The sequence below is a fragment of the Phallusia mammillata genome, chromosome 4, assembly GCF_965637545.1.
Source record: "Phallusia mammillata chromosome 4, kaPhaMamm4.hap1.1, whole genome shotgun sequence".
NCBI classification, from domain to species: domain Eukaryota; kingdom Metazoa; phylum Chordata; class Ascidiacea; order Phlebobranchia; family Ascidiidae; genus Phallusia; species Phallusia mammillata.
In genome coordinates, this window is record NC_137255.1 from 22,801,138 (window position 1) to 22,813,943 (window position 12,806).

The 12,806-nt window shown below is 37.6% G+C and overlaps 1 long non-coding RNA gene and 2 other non-coding genes across 3 annotated transcripts; 2 read left to right on the top strand and 1 right to left on the bottom strand.

The window, feature by feature from the left end:
- Nucleotides 1–327: 327 nt before the first annotated feature.
- Nucleotides 328–1,010, bottom strand: LOC145225430 (uncharacterized). Its single transcript, XR_013859893.1, has 4 exons — nt 916–1,010; nt 752–856; nt 502–598; nt 328–424 (listed from the first exon to the last, which is right to left on the bottom strand). It is a non-coding gene; the product is annotated as an uncharacterized LOC145225430 (long non-coding RNA).
- A 4,898-nt stretch (nt 1,011–5,908) lies between these two features.
- On the top strand, nt 5,909–5,982 carry Trnas-gga (transfer RNA serine (anticodon GGA)). Its single transcript has one exon. It is a non-coding gene; the product is annotated as a tRNA-Ser (tRNA).
- A 281-nt stretch (nt 5,983–6,263) lies between these two features.
- Nucleotides 6,264–6,337, top strand: Trnas-gga (transfer RNA serine (anticodon GGA)). The gene has a single exon. It is a non-coding gene; the product is annotated as a tRNA-Ser (tRNA).
- Nucleotides 6,338–12,806: the final 6,469 nt, after the last annotated feature.

Here is a 12,806-nt window from a genome sequence, read left to right on the forward strand (position 1 = left end):
AGCACACACTTAAATCAGCAAAAAGTCTTACTCATGTCTCGTATTAGCACGAAACTCACTTACGTGTATTATATTGACGGTAGAAGGCGCTAAACTTCGTACAGTTGCCGATTTGTCTGAATACCGAACGTAGATTTTCTCCTTCAACGCAGGTGCGAAAATTTCAATCTGAGCACATTTAACTCAAGGATTGAAGTTATTTTTTTACGAACTTTTACCACTATATTGCGGATGACAAAGTTTGTTACGAGGCAAAAATCGAAAAGTTATAAAATGTTTGTTGAGACTCAACAAAATTGATGTGTTAACAGTAATACCTTCACCTTTGCAATTAATCCGTTTTTGTTAATAAACTGGTCAAGTCCAGTCCAACTGACAACAACCGTTGAGGCGTTGCATTCAAAAGTCGTTGCGTTGGTAACAACTGTTGATGCATAGTCACAAAATTTAAAAAAGAATGTCAAATTATTCCTTTTACCCACACAATGATTCTTTTATTACCTGGAGGATAGCAACTAGATGGTGGGTTAGGAAATGTTGTGAAGTCAAGGGTGAAGGAGACGTTAGATCTAACGCAACCAGAAAGAATTGCGGTGACCTGTGAATTAAATGTTGCTTTAAATAATTCTGCACATTTTCCGCGTATTACACTGTTGGACTACTTCGTGTTGTTGCTGTTTTAGGTTATGTCGATGGTTATCATTAACCTGTAATGTATAATAGAAATGTTCGCAATTTTTGCTATATTTACATTTAATTGATATTTTGTGTCAACACTCAAGCTTCCAATCGCAGTGGATCCATCTAAATACGGGGTTCTGAATCTTCTGTTCAGCCTCGAAACATGAATTTCAACCTAAGTACAACACATTTCGAAAATGATATGAAAAGTCGCCAGCTTTTAACAAATGTTACCACTGCACTGAGATTATGTTTTTTGATGAATTGATCAAGTCCAGTCCACCTGACCACCACAGATGAAGCGTTGCATGCATCTCTCTTCACTGTAGCTTTGACTAAAAGTGAAATAACAAGTTTAATTAAAATGTAGCAGCAGGTTTGCACAGTATGTTTAACTTAGTATTATTTGCAGCAACAGGAGTATGCAAACACTATCTCTGTCAATTCATTCACTCGATTATACGCTGCCCTGGATTATAATTTGCGTGCTGTCATGTTCGATACTATAGTTCTATCGTTGGCTGTTTTGTTATTTGGCAACAATTGCTGGCTAGTCAAACGACGAATTTGGAACGCGAATTGAATCATAACAAAGGGATGGAGAAGTAACATGGGCATGACAGTAAACCGCCATCGCATAGCTTTGAGGCCTAGTTTCACAGTATGTGTCTGTAACTTTTGTATCGATAATATTACCTAGCTATAAGCAGTTAGTTGCTGGACTTAACCCGGTGCCAAACGGTGCCACGAATCTCATAGGGTTAAGGTTAGGGTGAAAAAATGTCGTAATGATCAATAGCCATATGATAAAGCAGCGGGTGATAACTGACGCATGATCAAATGTCGTGTGACAGCGGATGATGAAATTTCGAGTGTGATAAAATGTCACTCAACCGTGCTAAACAAACCAAAAACGTCCTGTATAAGGCATCGTCCATTATTACCCATCATGCCTTCTCTATTGTTCTTTTCAGCCCTACTTATTGTAGGGTTTGCATGTATGGATCTGTCAAACAAACTTTCGGGTTTTAACCGACTTTTCAAAACCAATTCGGCTTCGGGCTTACACTTTCCAAGTTAAGGTCAAATTCCAGACCCACTTACAGCCATAAATGTAGGCAAACTGTAGGGAAAAAAACTTTACAAACCGCAACTTGCAATTGAATGTATACGATATTCAAATTGTGTTTCCCATTTTTAACTTGCGCTAAACTCCAGCCAACCAACTTGCGATATCACTCACGTTTCACTTGACAAGCGTAGTAGGCCTTTCTTTTGCACTTTATGCTTGATTGTTTGTATATGTATTGTTTATTTTAAGATAAATTGTTTTGTTTTATAATTACTCACATTTTGCTTGGCAGGCGTAGTAAGCCCTTTCCCCACTGCAGTTCATGCTTGACTGCTCCCATCCGATCCCATAATGCAACGCTCCCTGCTGGCAAGTTGCAACGTTGGAAACGGGAAAGTTTGCCGGAGATCCGTCGCTCCAATACCAACCATGCAACGACGTGTTGTAACGAGCTCCAATAATGATATTTATATCTTTGAACATAAAAGTTACAACAGATTCCAATATTGTAAAGAAATATCGCTAATATTTTGTTGTTAAATATCGGCAGAAACTAATCTGGTGTTCGGAACGATCCTTGTATTTTGTAAAGTTTTTATATGACTCATTCACACTTCGCAGTTTGTATGCATTTCGTCGACCAAAATAAATAAAAATTTTCTTTTGGCGTTTTCTGGTATTGTTAGCAAATAATGTATAGCGTGACGTCCACCCTACAAACCGGCATTCGTTAAAAAACTCGGTGTTAGTAATATGTAAGATATTCGATCCAGTATTTGTTTGCAAACTACGTTTTGTATTTAAGAAAAAATCTCAGTTGGGTTTCAAATTAATTGTAATTGCTAATTGAAAAATTTAGGGAAATGAAACGTAATGTATTAATTTACAAACCAGCTGCTCAACACAAACCGTTCCAATTTCCTTTTTTACTCAAGCCTTCACAAGTTTTTCCGACAGTTACTCCCCACTTGTAATCAGGTTCATTTCTCCAAGCATCACAAAAATAGATTGTTTGTCTTCTGTTTTGCTGATTGCTAAAACAAATGTGAAATACGATTGCGAAAGTAAACGTTGCAACCTCCAATAACTACGGTTTAGTTAATAATTCTGTCTTCGTTTTGTTGTTGACCATTAGTGGATGGTGCATGCCAAATGTTATTACCTTTTATACAAGTCAAAATACCACAGATGTCCTAGAGATTTTGTCCTTTTCCAAGTGCCATTTTTATGCGGACTTTTCGAGTATTTGTATTGTTGATAAAAAAAAAAAAAAAAATATATAAACCCGTTGCAAATCTGAAACAATTCTTGAAAATCACTAAAATTCAAACAATAAAAAGAATTGTTATATGTTTGCAAACAGCTGATTTTGAAACGAAATTATTTTCTTTTTCTCAATTTCTTGCTTCCATCTTAACCTGTTGTAAATTTGTCTGTTATGAGTTGAGTGAGAGTTGTGTTGATCTGTGGGTCATCAGTCATTGCAAGATTTCCACCCAGCAAAGAACATTTCTTCTGTGCTTTGTTTGCATTCCTTTCATTGTCAGATAATACCAAGACACTGTCCTTCACTGCTTGTAGAGTCTTTTTGCAACCTGTAATATATTTTTGTTTAAATGTGACCTGAATATTTGAACGATTTGAACAATTATTTCGGATTCACGGAGTGTAAATTTGTTTTTAAGTGTCGGGATGAATAATGTCTGACTCTATAGATATAATTCTTACTAAATCCAAGATGAAAGTCACAAAGGTTAAAAACCGAGGCCTGTTTTCACTTGACACTCCTGGATTCAAAATCCATGGTAAAAACAAAAAACAAAACTTTTCAATGTATATTGGAAACAAAGTTGTACTTACTGTTGATTTGTCCCCTTGAATAATAAACCAATAGCAATATTATGAAAATATTGCTTCCTGTCATATTGTACGCTGTTTAAGCTAAAGCAGTTTGTACATTTCTGCTTGTTTTATTGTTTGATCGTTTTTTGTGCAAAAATTTCTTGCAAATAAGAATTAAATTGAATTCAGTAACACAAACGGTTCTAAGTCGTCCAAGTAGATAAATATTGCTAAAACTTAAGTCAAACGCTGCCGGAAAATGCAGCATAAACGTAGACAATTACTTTAGAATATAGTAACTGATACTGGTACTATTGTTTTCATCTTGGTTGGTGGTAATTTGTGTACTGCAACTACGTCCTGTCAAAATCAAAGCGCGAACCTATATGCTTCCGCATACCGATCCTCTAACGTATCTGTATTCTCGATGGTGCGAGTCCTGTTGCATTGTCTGTCAAATATGCTTCTTCCTTATACTGGCGGGATTGTTTACGTCGAACTCATGTATCAGAATGCGGAAATTTTTTAACTTCGTTTACAATAATGGCTAAATATGGAAATAACACTACACACAGCAGGTCACTCGAAACATGTACTGACATGTTTTGGATTATTGTTTTGCAAAACTTGGCACTGTGTTGCTTTTGATGCATTAAAAGCATTAATATGTCATCACACTTCTACTTAGTGTGCCCTCATACGCCTTTTGTGAACAGGTCGTGCGATAAATTTCGTGCTGTCAAGGTTTTTACTGGTGTTTCAGTGTAAGTAAGAAACATAATAACTAAGAGTTTTACACTGCAACAACACCATGTCTACTAACCTCTATGTTTAAACATTATTTCCTTAGTCGGACTTTCCTCTTAGGCTGCCACTATGCTGCGTACCGTCTTCCAGTGCGGCTACAACGAAACCTTATAGTTAAACAATAGGATTTAGGAAATGCAGCTGTTTGCTGCCACCAAACGCTAACGCCATCATCGAACAACACGAGAAAATTAATCAATCAGCAAAATGCACTAATGCAAAAAGAAAACGAAAATACCTAAAATAACACAAATTGCAGCCGCAATTAGTAAACTTGGCGCGTATATGTGAATATGAGTAAAATAATATATAAGAACCAATCCACAGAATTTTCGCAACCTAAAATAAACATGTAAAATTTAACTGCTTGTTACTTTGGGTGTTAACATTTTTCATTTGAACGAGCTTCTCAGACGCGCCAGGTTATTAAAGCCAGTCACTGAATGTCGGTTATCGGTTTCTCCCCTCCTTATATTTCTTTCCAACTGTTCCTCTTTCTCTGTTTTTGTAAGCATATGTAAAGGATTACCGGAAGGGCAATGACTGTACGTCACTGTCTGGAAGCAAACAAACATGTAAAGAACGAAATTTTTGCGGTCTCTAGGCTAGATTCCGTCATGCACTGTACACATGCCTACTTTGTTGGTTAATCCAGCCCTCGGATCGATTGTTCAAGCAAAACGTCATTACGGTAAACAGTGACGCCAAGCATTTACAGCCTGCAAATATGCCGTGTGGTTTTCGCCTACCTTTAAAACGTCGACACTTAAAGACCACACCAAGTTAACGTAGCCACAGTTCAAACAACAGAGCACACTGCATCTCTTCACACCACTAAGTTTCAAAGTTTTTTCTTCCACTAAGTCTCGTAGAAACCGATATGTTTAATTTTGACTAAATCCTTTTTTTTTCGCAGTTCTAATGTCAAAAATTGTCAGCATCTTTACTTGTAGATGTGTTGCTGATTGATTGTAACTACAGCAGTTTCCGGAAGTGTAATAAAACTTTACTAAAATCGCTCGCTTCAAAATCGTTTATAGTTGTAATTTGTCATGTATTATTAAGATTTGTTTGCGTGTTACATGGGTTCTTTGAGGCAAGCATAAATTTATATTTGTCTCAAATCAACAGAAACAAACATGCGTACACAGATCACAATGCTTCTTCCATTTTCGTACACTCATATAGATTATGCTAAAGAAAGACTTAACTACAATTTTCGCTTTAACCAGGGAGTATTTTGGTCATTTATATGTCAGAGCCAAACATGCAAGTTATTAGGAAATTTAGGCTAGCACTTTTCACTTCACCTGCTTGTTTGATTTACCAGATGGCCACAACACACTGAAAGCAGTGAAGAACAATGTGTTGATATTATCTGATGATCTTGTGGATGCAAACACTGCACAGGAGAAATGTTCGATCCCCTACTACGAAGCTGACATGTGCAGCATACGAGTCAGGCAACGGTGCTTGTGATTCGACTTTCGGCGGATTCTACACTGAGCCTGCGTAGCTCAGTTGGTAGAGCGCGAGTCCCGGAAAGACTCCTGTCGTGGGTTCGAATCCCACCGCAGGCTAGATTTTTCTAGCCTACGCCTTGCCATATGGTGGTGAATGCTTGGTGACCGGCTGATTCGGTATGACGCCTTTAATGGGCCTGGCGTACTGTGATTTACATATGAGTGTGCCGTGATCGCTGGTCTGCATCGACGCTTCAGGGCTGGTCCCAGTCATGAATTTATGTTCATCTTAACTGATTCTGGTCAATCTGGCGATCCCCTACTACGAAGCTGACATGTGCAGCATACGAGGCAGGCAACGGTGCTTGTGATTCGACTTTCGGCGGATTCTCCACTGAGCCTGCGTAGCTCAGTTGGTAGAGCGCGAGTCCCGGAAAGACTCCTGTCGTGGGTTCGAATCCCACCGCAGGCTAGATTTTTCTAGCCTACACCTTGCCATATGGTGGTGAATGCTTGGTGACCGGCTGATTCGGTATGACGCCTTTAATGGGCCTGGCGTACTGTGACTGAAAAGCGAAGCAGTTAGATGGCTATACTAACCAACACGATCCATGTCTTGTCCCCAGCTGCATTGATTAGACCTTATAGGCAAGTTAGTAATAAATCTACTTGAATAAACTAAACAACCAAACATGATTTTTTCGTGAATGTGACACTCGTTAACTTTCAATATATATTTGAGCAGTCAGCACTAGTTCAACCAAAAAGGCGTATGTAACGATTCACCACTAAGCAAGAAACTGTTTGTACAAACCCAACAAACCCAGTCAATAAACAGGCAACGTCAATGGCCGAATCGTAAAACCACTTGCGTTTCCCTATGAGCAACATTAGGTGTTTAAGGTCACTATAGGTGTAAAATTGCTGCAAGGCGATGATTGTTTTTTGTATTTTATTTTTCGTAAGGATAAAAAAACTTCTGTTATACTTTGAATCGTTTTCATATGATTGTTTCTGTTCTAATCCATACTACTGAATACCTGATACTCGTAGACTTCCAACAAAGGAACGTATTTTGGAAAGGAAAGTAAAATCTGTCGTGTGCAGACTTGCTTTTACGATTGTTTATCTGATGCTAATGAATAAAGAAATACACGTTGGCCAAAACACACATTATACGATCAGCTTTTAGGTCGTAAAGGAACACGTTATTTTTAGCAACAGTAAAGATTTACGCCTCTCCCACACAATGTTTGCGCTAGATCACACGTAATTGAACAACTCAGTAAACAGACAACGTCAATGCGAACATTGAAAAATGGCAAACCACTTTCGTTTCTGTAGGTGCGACGGTACGTGGACAGCTTAAAAATCGAGTTTTTCATATTCATTTGGATTTTTGCTTCGCCAGAGACGTTTCGCAATAACAAGCGCCTTGATGGTAGTATACCATTAAAACTAGTCGGTTAATTTGCACCAGATATTTCTTAAGTCAAAATAGGCAAAATAACTGACGTTTTATTTTGACGCGAAGCAGTTTAATGTCAATGGGCTGTTTTAAAGTTAATAGTAATTTTCAGTTTAGTTCGAGTTGCCACATGGACGGTGATATGTGGCAGGTGCAACTGTCTCTTGCATTCTGTTTTACTAAAGCAAACTAGTTGAACTAGTAAATGCTGTCATTTGTTTCCAATTAGACGTTTGTTGCATGAATAAAAAAGCATTGGAAGCACAGAACTTTTTTAACATGATAAACAGGACTGTGGCGTTTTTCGTGATGCTGCTTGCGCAATGGTCATCAGCTGCAAGTAAGAAGTAGAATACTGTAAACAATCACAGCAACGCTATAACATTGGTTCATTTCGTTGTCAGATTGTACCACAACGATGCAAGCAGTGAAGGACAGTGTGTTGATGTTATCTGACGATCTTGTGGATGCAAACACTGCACAGGAGAAATGTTCTTTGTTGGGTGGAAATCTTGCAATGACTGATGACCCACAGATCAACACAACTCTCACTCAACTCATGACAGACAAATATACGACAGGTTTAAGCTTTACTCATGGCTGCATATTTTATTTTTGAAATATTTGTGAAAAAATAAATAACAAACATCGTTTCAGATTTGCAGAGAATTTATATTTTTTACAACACGTTCCAACATGAACGATACAAATACTCAAATAGTTCGACTGAAGACGGTTGGAATAGTGCGGAATTACTCGGACATCTGTGGTATTTCGACTTGTATAAGAGGTAATAGATGTTGACATTAACACACCAGTAACCATAAAAACATGCAATTTGTTAAATAGCAATCCTGAAAACACCATGCAAGAAATTTACTTCTGCAATTATTCAAGTGGTTCTAATGATGAGAGGTGGATTGCAACTATTGGAGAAGATTGTGCGATATTCTGTAAGTATAAAAGCTTTCGCCTTTTGAAATTCAGCTTTACATGCACAAAATGCTCTGCTTCCGTTTTATTATTGGTATCAGCTGGCACGAAACACTGTTATATAGAAAAAGGCTGGTACGCGAGGTCATTAAGACATTGAAATAACAAGTCAATTGGCACGCGTCGCCTAAAAGGTTGCCGACCCCTGCCGTGGAACTTCGTTGGTTTTGATTATTGATTCTGAACTAAACAATCTCCACACCAGCAGAAATAGGTTTGAGAATTCAACGTGGAGTAAATCCGATTGTACCATAGGATAACAATATAGAATGAGTGCTCGGCGCTAAACACTCGCTAATATATCACACCACTAACGTTACGTTTTCAAGTACCCTTGCTTACGCACAATACAAAAGACTATCATGTCCACGTCGCGTATTGTAACTGGGCAACAGAAAAAATACCCTTGTACCTAAAGACCGTAACAAAGCGTTAGAACTATTACGTGAATCAAAGTGACCAGAGGGCTAATAAGCACTTGTGTGGTTACCAAAAATAGAACAAAAGCAGTAGAACAAACAGCGTTGTGAAGTGGTCATTGTGTAAAGCATCGAATAACAACAGTTCGGCAGTCTAAAATTTCATGAAAACAACCGGTATATAAAAAACCGGTATATAAAAAAAATATTAATTTTCACGAGTTGCTATCTATATCACACCAACCTACACGTTTTTTTTCATATATATTCCTTTTTTAGTCAAAACAAAACCTCACATAAGGCTATCTAATTATTTGCAGCGTGGATATTTCAGTATTCCTTGTTTTCCGATGTTAACATTAACAAGCGCCAAAAAGATATATTCAATTATGAACGGCCTAACCCACGTGCAGGCAAGTTGTGGAGTGTTAATGAAACGTACAAAAACTTTACAACTTATAAAGGATCGTTCCTGGCACCAGGTGAGCGTTTGGTTTCAAAAAACTTACAACCATAAAAATCTGTCGCTCGTGTCATTAAACATCATCGCAAAAATGGTTTCAGACATTAACGTCCTAATTGGAGCTCGTTACAACACGTCGTTAAATGGTTGGTATTGGAGCGACGGATCTCAAGCAAACTTTTCCGTTCCCAACGTCACAACTTGCAAGCAGGGAGCGTTGCATTATGGGATCGGATGGGAGCAGTCAAGCATGAACTGCAGTGGGGAAACGGCTTACTACGCTTGTCAAGTAAAATGTAAGTATTTAGCAAACAGTATAATTGATTCGAAATACAGACTAAACTTCAAACAATCTGTTTAAGTTGATTTGATTTATTTGAAACACAGCGTCTCTTATGTTGTAATGTCCCCTGCTTATATTATAGCCTAAATTATTTCTTCGGAAATGAACATTCCAGTTGATTTAATTTTAGTCAATGCTACTGTGGAGAAATCTATATGCAATGCTTCAACTGTGGTGGTCAGTTGGACTGGACTTTGTCAGATCATCGAAGACAACAATATACCAGCAAAGGTAACATTTTTATATACGACGATGGCGAGAGTTCGATGTTTTTGGCGAAATTGCAAAAATAATAAGTCTTTACGCGCAACAAGCACGATCAAAGAGATAATGCGAGAAAAAGGCACATTTGCGCGCGCCTGAAGATTCGCTACACAGCTCCACCCAGCGGATCTGTCGAGGTGTTTTATTTACCTAACTTGCATTGCGTAAGTTTTGTTCTCAACTATGAAAGGACTTGTGTATGGTAGGGGCAAGCGAGCCCGAATCATATCCCTGCGATTAACAAATGCTCCGTTTTAATGGATTTATTCTTAAATATCGCTTCAATACTGAAACAAATCTTCGGGAATGGAGATAGTACATCAGCTATCAGGAAGAGGTTGGCACAATCCAGAGGCTTCGACAATCACTGTTCTGTAGAGTTGCAAAACCGCAATCGTTTTTCTACTATCCCCGATTTGAACTTTTTGTAAATGTTGTATTTAGGTTGAGATTCATGTTTTGGAGCTCAACCGAAGAATCATGGCACCGTATGCAGATCTATCAACAACCATTGAAAACCTAAGTTTTGCAACACAATATAATTTTGAGGTAAAGTGTGTTTGAAAATCATTCAACATTATTTATTTGAATTTGTTTGTTCAGTATGAATGGCCAGCTCAATAGCAGTATGGTCGAGTTATTGGACTACAAACTAGTTGTTCTTATTTTCCACTGAAAATAACGGAGACGAAAACAGTATCGAAATACTTTAATCAAAGATAGCTCAACTATAAAACCTAAACAAACTAGTATTCTAGTTACCACCTAATATTACAAACAGATCACTGCAATGCTTACCGGATGCCTGACTGCTAACGTCTCAACGTCCAAACTAGTAACAACGTATGAAAATCCCCCATCAAGTTGCTATCCTCCACGTAAGCGAACAAGTCGCGTGTGAAATTTAAACCTTAAATCTGACAACGACTTTTGTAGTAAACGCGACTGCAGAGACATTTTCATGCAACGCTTCAACTGTGCTTGTCAGTTGGACTGGACTTGATCAATTCATTAACAACAACAATTTAACAGCGCAGGTTTGAACCGAGTTTGTATTTGTTAAACCGTTAATTAAAACGAAACTAAAACAGGTTGTGATTCAAGTCGAGGGTTTAAGTGAGACAATCTCTGTTCCATATTCTGACAATTCGACTTTAATAGAAGATCTAGTTTATTCAACATTTTATGAAATTCAGGTGAAAATTTTTTTTCTTATTTGAGTCAATCGAACAAGTAGTTGCAGTACACCTTTTGTTTACAATCAACTACACGTTTAAACATTTTTATCGCAATGTATTTACGTAGTTTGAGTATTTCAGGTCACAGTGATTGTCACTGGTTCAATCAACACAAACATCACATCCAATCGGACAGTAACAACTCCGGGCAATCCCCCTCAAAGCTGTTATCCTAAAGGTAAAATACTTCTCAGCAAACAAACGTAATTTGCTTTAGTGTTGCACTGAAGTTTTGGAAAAAAACATAGTTTAAAAACATACCTGTGTTTCGCAACCATAACTCCGCAGAAGCGAGCAAACTATGTAACACAAACCAGAAACATCCTTTTTTCCTATTTGTATTGCAGTAAACACGAGTGCAGAGACGTTTCCATGCAACATTGATGCAATTTTTTAAGTATTTGGCAACCCTAGTTCCCAAGAAGCAGGCAAACTGTTTCTCTAATTTTACAAACCATAATCAGTGGTTTATTATTATGCATTTCAGTAAACACGACTACTGAGACATTTCTTTGCAACGCCTCAACCGTGCTGGTCAGATGGACTGGACTTGATCAATTCATCAACAACAACGATCTGTTAGCGCAGGTCTAAAACAAACTCTTTTTTGTTGTTGTTTCAAATCTTCAATCTATAATAAACGAACCTAGGAAGTGTAACAAGTATGCAGAAACAAACTAAATTGCTCTTTGTAAACAATTACATGCAGGTTACAATTGAAGTCCAGGGTTTGAATCAAACAATATCTGCACCGTATTCCGATAAATCAACAAAAATAGAAGATCTCCGTCACTCAACTTTGTATTATATGTCGGTAAGGATTTTTTTCTAGGATTTTTTTCTAGGATTTTTTTTCTTTTATTTTTGGACAACCCAAAACAAAGGTTCATTTTGTGTAAAATATTAAACCGAAGTATATCACAGATTACAGTCATAGTTACTGGTTCAATCAACACAAACATCACATCCAATCTGACAGTAACAACTCCGGGTAATCCCCCTCCAAAGTGTTTTCCTGGAAATAACACAAAATCTGCAACTAGTGTTGGAATGATTGCCGGTCTGGTGATCGGGCTGTTGCTTCTGCTACTTGTCATTGTTGGGCTGGTGGTCATGTTTGTACGTCGACACAGGTTTGACATTTTGGAGCAAAACCTTATACATACAGTTGATTTTTTCCCTTTTGCTTTTAGTTCTCGTTTATCTGTTTTTGACCAATCGGATTATCGGATCGGATGACAGTTAGCTACACAAACTTACATTTAAACAAAATTAAATTTAAACAGTCACGTGAAGATAGCAGCACAATATGCAGCGAGGATTTTTAAGTGAAATACCTAACTAAAACCTTCTTCTGGGTTTGCAGGACGAGCAAAGATCAACCTTCGCAAGTAGAATTTTCTTCGGAAATGTCACCCGCAGGTAATGTTCACAATAACACATTGCTAATTGACTTAAAGGATTTTAGAAAATTGATAAAAACGATGCCATAGAGTCATGCCCCAAAATGTATCTAAATATCGAACTACACTTAATGGTTTCAACAGGGCCAGTGATATACGAAAACATATCTTCTTCTGCTGGGACCTCTAAAAACTGCGAAGACACTAAATTGTTTGAGGTGTACAAGAAAAATGTTGAGTCAGGACTTCTATTTGTTACCGAGTTTAAGGTTAGAGACAAACTATGACAAACATGTATATCCAGACCATTGAAGAAGAATATCATCATACCCTAAAAACTCCTTTCATTG